The sequence below is a fragment of the Papaver somniferum genome, chromosome 8 (genome assembly GCF_003573695.1).
Source record: "Papaver somniferum cultivar HN1 chromosome 8, ASM357369v1, whole genome shotgun sequence".
NCBI classification, from domain to species: domain Eukaryota; kingdom Viridiplantae; phylum Streptophyta; class Magnoliopsida; order Ranunculales; family Papaveraceae; genus Papaver; species Papaver somniferum.
In genome coordinates, this window is record NC_039365.1 from 154,760,976 (window position 1) to 154,771,341 (window position 10,366).

Here is a 10,366-nt window from a genome sequence, read left to right on the forward strand (position 1 = left end):
TCATGTAATTACGATTTCGATAAGAATAACTCGAAATTTGTTGTCTAATAAAAAAAAATCCAATAATTTGCTTACATATTCAAACTGTCCGGATTGCGGAATGCCCAAACTAATTAGGGTACAAAAATTTTTAAGTATACTTGGTTGAACGGCTATGGGATGTCCAAACGGAGTAAAATTACCTATCTACCCTCACCAAATTCTTTTTCGTCCCTACTCAAAATTGTTCATTCTCCTTCCCAACCTAATAACAACTACTTCTAATTTCCCATCGTTTTATTCTCCATCATTAAATCTCAAGAAAAACTCGTCGATTGAAAGTAGACCTTTGCCTTTATCAAACTTAAATGAACCCATTCCCCTTCCCAACCTAACGACTAGTATTTTGTTTTGTTGATTAAATGTCAAATAAGGTAAAAAAAAATTGAAATTGTTGATTTGCAGTTAAATAGTTGTCAAGGTATCTCTTCATCGACCTTAACGACTTTTCAAGTTTTATTTTGGTCATCATTTTCTTGGGATGAATATCTTGACGACTTTTCATCTCTTAAAGTAACATTCACAGGGTCGTCATGGTATTCATCCCAAACCTTGACGCCCAGTTGACATATATAATTAGTTGTCAGCTTATGAAATCTAAATCATGCGGACTAATACTGTCAAAAACTTATTTTACATGTGTTCCATTTTGTAATTAGTCGTCGGGGTTTTGAAAACCTAACTTTCCTACTAGGTTATAGTCGTCACTTTGATACAATTTCGACCCTGACGACCAACAACTGCCAAAAAAATAATTTTCATGTGTCCATTTTTTCTTTTAGTCGTCATGTTTGTGAAATTATAACCGTGACAATATCTGATAATAGTTAATCGGCATTGTTGAAATTAATACAACATGATGATATTTGATTGACTATTAAAATTCATTATTCTGTTACTAAATGATCATGACGACTTTTCATGCCTGAAAATCCAGAAAGTGTTAATTCTTTCTGTAATTTGAAAAATTAAACTAACAAAACGCCATATAACTCCATCTTGAGAAGTGTTTGACTAGAGTAATTCATTTACATTACAAAATCTCAAAAACCAAAAGGTTTCAGAAAAAAAAAAGTCTAACAAGATTCATAAGTTCAATCTAACAAAATACCAATCAAAATTTTTACTAAACAAATCTAATCTAACATTATTAATTTAACTAATTCAATAAATTAGTACTAATTAATCAATGGACAAATTAGGCATTACCAAATATAAATGGATAAGGCTTTTTTTCCAAATAACCTTATTTTGTCTTTTTTAGGTATACCCCAATCACGGCCGTACTTAGGTTCAAATTTGGATTTCAACAAAAACAACCTCAAATTTAGGATAAGAAAAATACTCCCTCCGTCCCTAATTAGTTGAGCCATTTATAGTCTACACATTTATTAAGGCAAAGAAAGAAGGGGAGTATGTTTAAGTATTTTTTACAAGTATGTCTTTGTAATACTAATACTTCCCAGAATCCGTGGGATGTGCGGAAGAAATAACTCAGCCTCGCATGAATAAAAGGATTCATTTCACCTTTTTTTTTCTTTTGTTTGATCGTCACTCAAAATTTGCCATAGAAAAAAGGAGGAAATATTTAGTTGATGTTGATTTGCCATCGTTTTTCGAAAACATGGAAACAACTTTTAACCATGACTTTAAGATTCTGGTGTGGCACTTGCACATAGGTCATCTCTCATTCCCACCTTGATTCTAGTCGACAAGATTTTCTTGTGTAACCAATTTTATTGGCTCTTTATCAGCCAAATTTTCATACTCAATTGAAAGGTCTCTATTTGCAATCTTATTACATTGACGAATCTAAATCAATAAATCCCCCTACCCATTCACTCTATAACCAGCCGAGTTTCACGTGTCTAAATGACCCTATTTGCAATATAACATGGTCAAGTGCCTTTCAACAATCTAAACCACGAGGCAAAAATCACAACTGTTGTTATTGTTTTTGTATAGTTTTGGCTTGTGCAATTTTCCGTCCTTGGCCAAAAGATTTTTGTTTGTCAATCACAATTGTTTTATCGGAGAGAATTTCCGCTTTTAACGAGATCATCATTTTAATCAACACTGTGGCCCCCTATCCATTTATTATAACCAGCCAAGACTGTTTGTGTGTCTAAATGGCCCCCTGTTTGTCTAGTTGTGTATATGAGTGTTGGCTTGTGCTTTATCTTTACAAGTTACTTTGTGGTGCAGTTAGGAAGAGTTTCTAGAAGACTAACAGCCGTAGTCAGACCCGATTTTAAATGACTTTCGGAGAGTTTCCAAATCTATTGTTAGTTCATAGAGATTTTTAGAAAGTCTCCCAATGTCTCTTGTTATTGGTTGGAGACCTTTTTTTAAGTCATTTAAATTCTCTGGAACTGCATGTTAGTGGATTAGGATTTCATATGAGTCATTTCAACACCTCTGTTATTCAAAGAAGAATTGAAAATCATTGATTTGTAATTTTTAAAGGTTTGGGGATATTTTTGTATGAAAATAGGCATGGTAGAAATATCTCCTCAAGAGGTGATATTTTGGGAGACTTGGAAATTTGAAGAATATTTGGTAAGCATGACAATAGAGATAACCGTGCTACCCTTCAACCGAATGATGGAGGAATTACAACATTTTTTTTTTGTCTTTCGTGTAACCTTGTGATTCCTTTATAACCACGCCTTGAACCACAAAAAAAATGTTAAAAAATGATTATGTGAACTATAATATCGGTAAAAAAAAAAAGAAAATTGAACTATCCCTTTACAAATGATACGGATACACATCCAACGAACAAGTGTCCATTTATCTTTTCTTTTAATTATCTAACCTAGTTACCATCGTATTCTCCAACATAGTTATCATCGTGTAGCCTTATCATTTAAGAGGGAGAGCGTGCATCCAGTTAGCAGTACTTTTTTTTTTTCTTTTTCATATTCTTTTTTCTACTCCAAACCATCCGGATGTTGTTGTTGGTGTCCAAGAGAGCATATTACTCTTCAAGAAAGAATGGAAGGTGTGGTCTACTCCGCATCACAATTTGGATTGAATAGTTAGTATCTCCTGCTGATTATTTACTGACATAGATTATTTTTTGTTCCATATAGGTCTTGGGTGAGCTGATATATGCAAATATTTTATTTATTTTGAAGATTAAAGAGATAATGTTATGCAAGATTCTGATCGTGATATGAAGATTAGTTACTCCACATAGGTAATTTTTTGTTCCATATGATGCTAATATCTATACACATCAATTACAAAACATTTTATGCAAATCTTTTTTTTTTTATATATTTTTTGTCTTCACAAGTCACAGTGACTCTTTACAAATCTCTTTTTCATGTCTCTACAAGTCACAAAGACTCCCTAAATCTCTAGATTTTTAGAGAATCTCCGGGAGTCACTCAAGTTAAAAATCTATGGAAGTCCCTAGAAATCTCGTTTGACTACCCCTGTAAAACTTTAGAAGGTTCTCTTGTGAGTCAGGTAAAAATAACTGAATGGTTAGCAGGAGTCCGGAGAAGTCCATCTGATTCACTTAGTTTAAGGACTCAATCAACAGCTCACAGAACTAGTAAGCATCAATTTTCTTCTCCTCATTGTCTTTGGGGGGTGGGGAATAACGGAAAACTAACATCAAGCCCGATCTCATGCAAATGAGCTTGCAATTAAAACACAAAATTGGTTAAAAAGACCAAAAGCAACAATTCCTGGGTGAAACAGACTTCTAGGTTTTGATACTGTTTATATGGACATGAATCAAAAAAATATTATTCAATTAACCAATTTGGATATTTCACCCAGGAAAAAAATAAATAAATAGGTTCTACCTAAAATAACTTTCATCCTTTTAAATAAGGGTTTTTAAACAATTCTCAGTCGACACAATTTTCTTTCTACAGAAGATGTTGACACAAACAACTTCTTCTTCTTTTTCAATTTTTTCTTCTTCAGATCTGTGATGGTGATGAACGCAATCCCAGTTTAAGATATTCTCCTATCAAAATCTTCTCATACGTTTAAACGGGTGAGTTTAAGTTTCAATTGGATCAAGTATTTCATCAATTTTTCCAATACGTTTAAACGGGTGAATTTGGTTTTGGTCTAACTGTAAGAAGAAGAAACATCTTGTTGCGTTTCTGTCTTTGATTCATTATATTTTGAAGTTTAATTTGCAATTTGATGATGGATTTTTGTTAATTTTTTGGTTTTAGTTTGTGAGTATTATCCAGGGTTTTGAAGAATGTTAATGTTAATTTCGTTTGTGCTTCAAACCTTGATCGATTTGACCTATTAGGGTTTAGTGATAATCTTTTTTTTTCGATTCAATTGATTTGATTGTTGATGGAATTGATTTTTGGGTTTTTCATTGTTGTACGTATATTGAATTAGTATAATATCATTATGTTTTTGTTTTCTTCTTATGTTTTTGTATTCAATTTGATCAACATTGTTTGCTGTAGGCTAGGCTAGTTGATTTATGTTCCAGTTTTTTTAAAGAAGGATGAAACTAGCTTCATCCGATATATTTAGTCAACCTGTTTGTTTAATTTGGTTTTGTCCTTGTAGATGGATCTTCAAATTCTTTTGTGTGGTTATCCGGGATGCCGATACATGTCCATACCAAGTTAATATGAAGTCAACAGTGGAGAATAACCAAGTCTGGTGACGTGGAGTTTGAAGTACATGCCAACAATTACACGCATGTTGTTAATATTGAGAAGTTTTACTGCAGTTGTATGGTTTGGATTACGGAGCAGTTCCCTTGTGATCACACAATTATGTGTATGGTTTCAGCTAACATCAATGTTTGCGAGTACATTAATCCGTATTTCAGCATTTCCAGCTTCCGTGCTTCGTATGATCACACTCTGCAGCCTCTTGTTGCAAATTTAAGACTCATTTACCTGTAATTATTTTTTTGCAACTAGTATTTCCCTGGAACAACTAGTATTTTTTGTTTATAAAAATATATCTTGTGGAATTATTTTTTTCTAGTGGTAGTTCTGAAAGTTCTCTTCATTTTGATTGTATTATCTTATTGCTTTTTGTTGGTTTTTTAATTATAGATCCGCTTTCAGTTTTTACTGTAAAACTTGTCTGCAATCAGGTATAACACATATTAGACTAGGATGTAACCAGTTTCATCCTGCATATTCTGGAAAAAAATGAGATTTTTGCCAGGTTGAAACTGGTTTCATCCTTCATATTCTGACAAAAAAAATATTTTCAACCCTCACACTCTGAAAATAGTTTTATACAGAATGAAACCAGTTTCATCTTGTATATTCTGACAAAATAATGTAATCATTCTGGTTTCATCATGCATATTCCATCACAACATTACATGAAACTATCAGGAAATTGAAGCATATGCAATTTTCAGTAAAAAAAATCATATTTAATTAACCTGCAATTAAGATATAGACGAATCCCGAATCATAAATGTATGCGAAAACAGAGTTCAACAAAAAAAAAAGTACTTCTTGATGAACTACAGTAATAAAAAAATTCTAACGACCTATTTTGCTAAACAACCTAAATACATCAAACTTTCCAGAAACTACTCTCATCACTGAGGATTTCATATGCGAGATCTGTTTGCCATCCACATGCACATCATCCATTTCGCCATCCACATTCACATCATCTATATTCCTTATGCCTGATTCACCACCCACGTTCATATCATGCCTATTCTTGGTACTTCTTTCAGCACCAACACCCTTCTTGATATTGCTTCGTGAAAAAATTTAAATCAAAACCAGTTAAATCCTATTTTAAAGTTGGATGAAAATCAGCTTCATCATATCTTTTAAAGATGGATGAAAACCAGTTTCTGCAGGTATCAGATGAAAACCAGATACATCCTATATATTAGAGCTAGATGAAACCCAGTTTTTGCATCTCAACTTTGATGACTCAACAATAATGGCATTAGCACATATTAACATGGTCGGAAGGATCAAAGACGTGACTCATATATAAAATGATTGAAGTTACGCCGATATCTAGCATAGACAAGGAGATTCGTACAAACTAGTTTTAGTATAACAATCCAAACATTAATATAACGAATTTAAGCCCCTGCATTAAAATACACTATAATATTCCACATCACTGCAAGGCCATAGAAACTCAGTCTAAAACTGAATGAAACCAGTTTCATTCTACATATTCTGACAAAAATCCAGATACTCACATTTAAAGTGCAAATTTTAGGGAAAATCTAGATACATCACAGTCTAAAACTGAATGAAACCAGTTTCATTATGCATATTCTGACGATAATTCAGGCACATTACAGTTAAAACCGGATGAAACTAGTTTCATCCTGCAAATTTAAAAGAAAATCTAGGTACATCACAGCCTAAAACTGAATGAAACCAGTTTCATCCTGTATATTAAGAAAAAAAATATATTTTCTATTAAGTGTATATGGTTTCATCCTGCACATTCCCACATAGATATTTACTCTTTTCACACACATCTTTTTCCTTAATTTTTCTTCATCTTCAAAGGCTGCAACTGTATAATGATTTTTCAACTCTTTGTTTGCTGCCATTTCAATAAAACATAACTTTTTCTTCTCTTTAATGCATCTAAATATATGAATTCAATCAATTTTGTAATCTGGAATGTATACAGAGGCAATATACTTATTGAAACAAGTTTCATCTTACTTTAAATCAGCTGAAACTGCAGATTAAACCTGGATGAATCCGGTATCATCCTGGTTTGTACTAACATTCACCAATATCTACTCAACACAATTTCACATCACACAAACCAATTTCGCATCATACACACTGATTTCATAACAAATTTCTCATTGACAACAATTTTGACCAAATTTAATTGAACCTAGATGGATGATTCCAGCTTCGTCCAATTTTAAATGGGTAATATGTAAAATTTCCCTAAACTTGAGCATGGGATAAGATTAGGAAGAAATTATGAAGCAGGTAAATCCGATTTCAAAATCATTAAAAAAAATGAAACGAAAGAAAACATAAAATTAGTAAATAGAAATAGTAATTATCCTTTTTGTGGTGGCGATTAAGAGAAGAATTGATCCGGATTTTTGGTGGTGGTGGTGATAAATACTTCTGATTGAGTCGACTTGGTGTTAATTAATGAAGATGAAACTGACGAGGATTTTTGGTGTGGTAGAATTGGTGGTGGTGGTGAAGAAATTTGATATAGAACGAGAGAAGTTTTTGATGATGTCGATGGTGGAGAAGGTGAGAGCAGTTCCTGAAAGTGTTCGATATGTTGCAGATCATGGGATGAAAGTGATTTTATGAGATTGAGACGAACAAGGGTAGTATAGTCAGTTTGTTTGGAAACTTCTTTCCGTCCATTTTACTCAGGACAATATTTTACCCGTCCATCTGAACCGGAGGCCCATTTTCTGCAATTAAAATGCATGATGGAGTTTGAGTGAAGGGCTTATGGCCTCGGACGCCTACAATGAATATGAAACTCTGAATTGCCGTCCCTTTCACTTGTATAGCGAGCGGGATGACCACGCCATTAGGATTGAGTTTATGCTAATTTTCATCAATTTAATTTTGTTTGATGTTTTTAATTTATCTCAATTGATTTCTTGTATCGATTTCCTAGAGTTTATCAAACTACAAGTGGGATTATGTGGATTAACAATTTATCGTGGTGATCTCATTAACAATATTGCCACTCTCGATTAAAAACAGATGAAAAAAATAACAGAAAAAATGCTTTGGTCAACGATGAGAGATGGACAAGCCAAAACCATACAAAAACAATATAAGTTGCAGAATCCATTGGATAGGTTCCGAATTCCGACCAAAAAAATTTAAAAAGAAATAAATCCACGGGATGGGTGACGATGGGTCTACAAGAAGAAATAACTTGGTCTCGCATTGTCATTGCAAGCAAAATAGGAAAGAGAAAGTAAGGAAACAGACAGTTGTTTTAAATTTTCGAAAGGCACTTTACCTTGTAAGATTGCAAATAGGGTCATTTAGACACGTGAAACTTGGCTGGTCAGAGTGAATGGATAGGGAGTAATGCATTCACCGACTTTGATTCCTGTATCCAAAAAAATGTTTACGTAACTTTCAATAATTGGATACCGATAATAACACAAAATTGGTCGATTAATCCAATAACAACAATTCCTGAGTAAAAAAGACATGTAAAATTTGATCTTGTTCAAATGGACGAGAATGTAAAAATAACCAAGATATAAACAATTTCATCCTACCCATTTTTAAATGTTTTTTCTTATTTTTAATTTACATCAGGATGCATCCGATTTTATCCTCCCTATTTTTTAAGTTTAAATCAGGATGAATCCAAATTCATTCTTGTTATTTTTTTGGTGTCCATTTCATCCACACTGATTTTTACTCATCCATTGAAACCATGTTTTAAAAATATTTGGGCAATTAATTAAATTTCTCAAACTTTAACTAGTTTTACTTCAAGAACCCGATATCTCTACGTTTTAACCATGACTCTGAAATTCAAATACAGTTTGACACTCTATGGTACTTACACATAAGTGATAAGGGGATCATCTCTCAATTTGTGTTATCCATTAAAAACTTTACTTTACATTACCTCGTCGGCCATGATTCTAGTCAGTACTCAAGACTTTATATGCAAGTCCATAGTTGTACAGGATTGATGGAATAAATGGAAAACCTTACATCTATTATGCTCTGTCTTTACAAGTGACTAACTTTAAATGTCTAAATTACATCCGCAGTGTACAAAACCAGTACATTCCTCAGGTATCTCTAATTTTGTCCACACATTTTGATTTTTTTGATTTTCCGAACCCTAAAGCGTAACAACTCTGAGGTCCATTTTGAACACCAGAGCCAATTACCAGCATCTTCTCTTTCCACATCGCAACAAATGTTCCGTTGCAAACATCATTCGGAAGCTCCGTCAACCGCCGCCACGCGGAACCATCAAGGCGCTCCAAATGAGCTGAAACACATTTGTACAATTTTCCTTGGTGATCAAATGCATATGTTCTCGGACACATTTCAGTCTCTAATTTTTGCTCTTCAACAGGATCCCATTTCCAAGTATCGGCATCAAAAGCTTCAGTTGATTTATCGAATTTTCCTTGCATGTCAGTTTGGTATCCACTGATGACGTGGAACTTGCCCCCATGAAACAAGCCCTTACATTCGTCTCTCTGTTTTGCCATATCAGGAAGCGGGATCCACATATCATCTAGCACATCATACGCTAGAGCAGATCTCAAGGCGTTCTTTCCATCATCATGTCCACCGGCAATATAAACCATACGATTCTGATCAGATGCACAAGCGAAAAAAGATCTCTCGCCGCCAGGAAAATCAGCACCGCGTCGCCACGTACAAGTGACAAGATCGTAAATATAAACAGAATTTAAAACTTGATATGTTTTCGTGTCCAAACCTCCGATGACAACTAAATTCCGGCCAACTCCGGTACATTTACAGAACAGAGGTAATCCATCTTCATAACCGGGAATAGGAGGTAACTTATGCCATTCGTTCTTACCTGGTTCGTAAAGGCTAAGTCGGTGAGCTGGTGCCGTATGAGTTTTAGGAGGTTTGGTTGTACTGATACTGATCGGATCAGATTGAATAAGAACAATTAGACTCTGATTGAATCCATTGATTTTCCTTTGGTGATGAAATTCCTTGGATTGGATTTCTTGTTTCCATTTTCTTGAAATTGATGAAACTGTTGAGAATTGATCGTATGAGGTACGAATTAAACATTCTCTCCCAATCTCATCTGGTAAACCTGGAATTATATCCATCAATTGTATTTACACAATCACTACTGATTTTTGTTGAAATTAAAGAAGAAACAGTAGGGAGAATAGAAGTTCAGGAAATCGAATTGTAGGCGATATAGAGAGTTGTATAAAAAGAGATTATGGATAAGGGAGATAACAACTGGAAAACAGATTTGGAGATAGTAGAGAGAGAGAGAGAGAGAGAGAGAGAGAAGGATTGGTTCTGTTTTTGTGATGGGAGAAAGTTTTGAGTCAGAGAATCTATTTATAGGCAGTTAAGAGCTGCTTTTAGAGTTCAAGGTTCAATCAAAAGAGTTAACTTAAGAAGGTTCTATCCATTTTATGGGTCATCCCATAAAAAATTACTAAAATTTCTAGACTAGGGCTACACATGGGTCGGTTTGGGTCGGTTTTGGCCTCACCCACCACCCGACCCACTGATGGCGGGTAACAGAAGTTGTCACCCGCAACCGACCCAACAATACGATGGGTCGATTTTCACCCGACCCATTGTGACGGCGGGTTTGGTCGGGTGGGTGGTGGGTT

At 34.2% G+C, this 10,366-nt stretch overlaps 1 pseudogene; it reads right to left on the bottom strand.

Moving 5' to 3' along the window:
• Window positions 1-8,582: 8,582 nt before the first annotated feature.
• Window positions 8,583-10,062, bottom strand: LOC113303610 (annotated as a pseudogene).
• Between the last annotated feature and the right edge of the window lie 304 nt (window positions 10,063-10,366).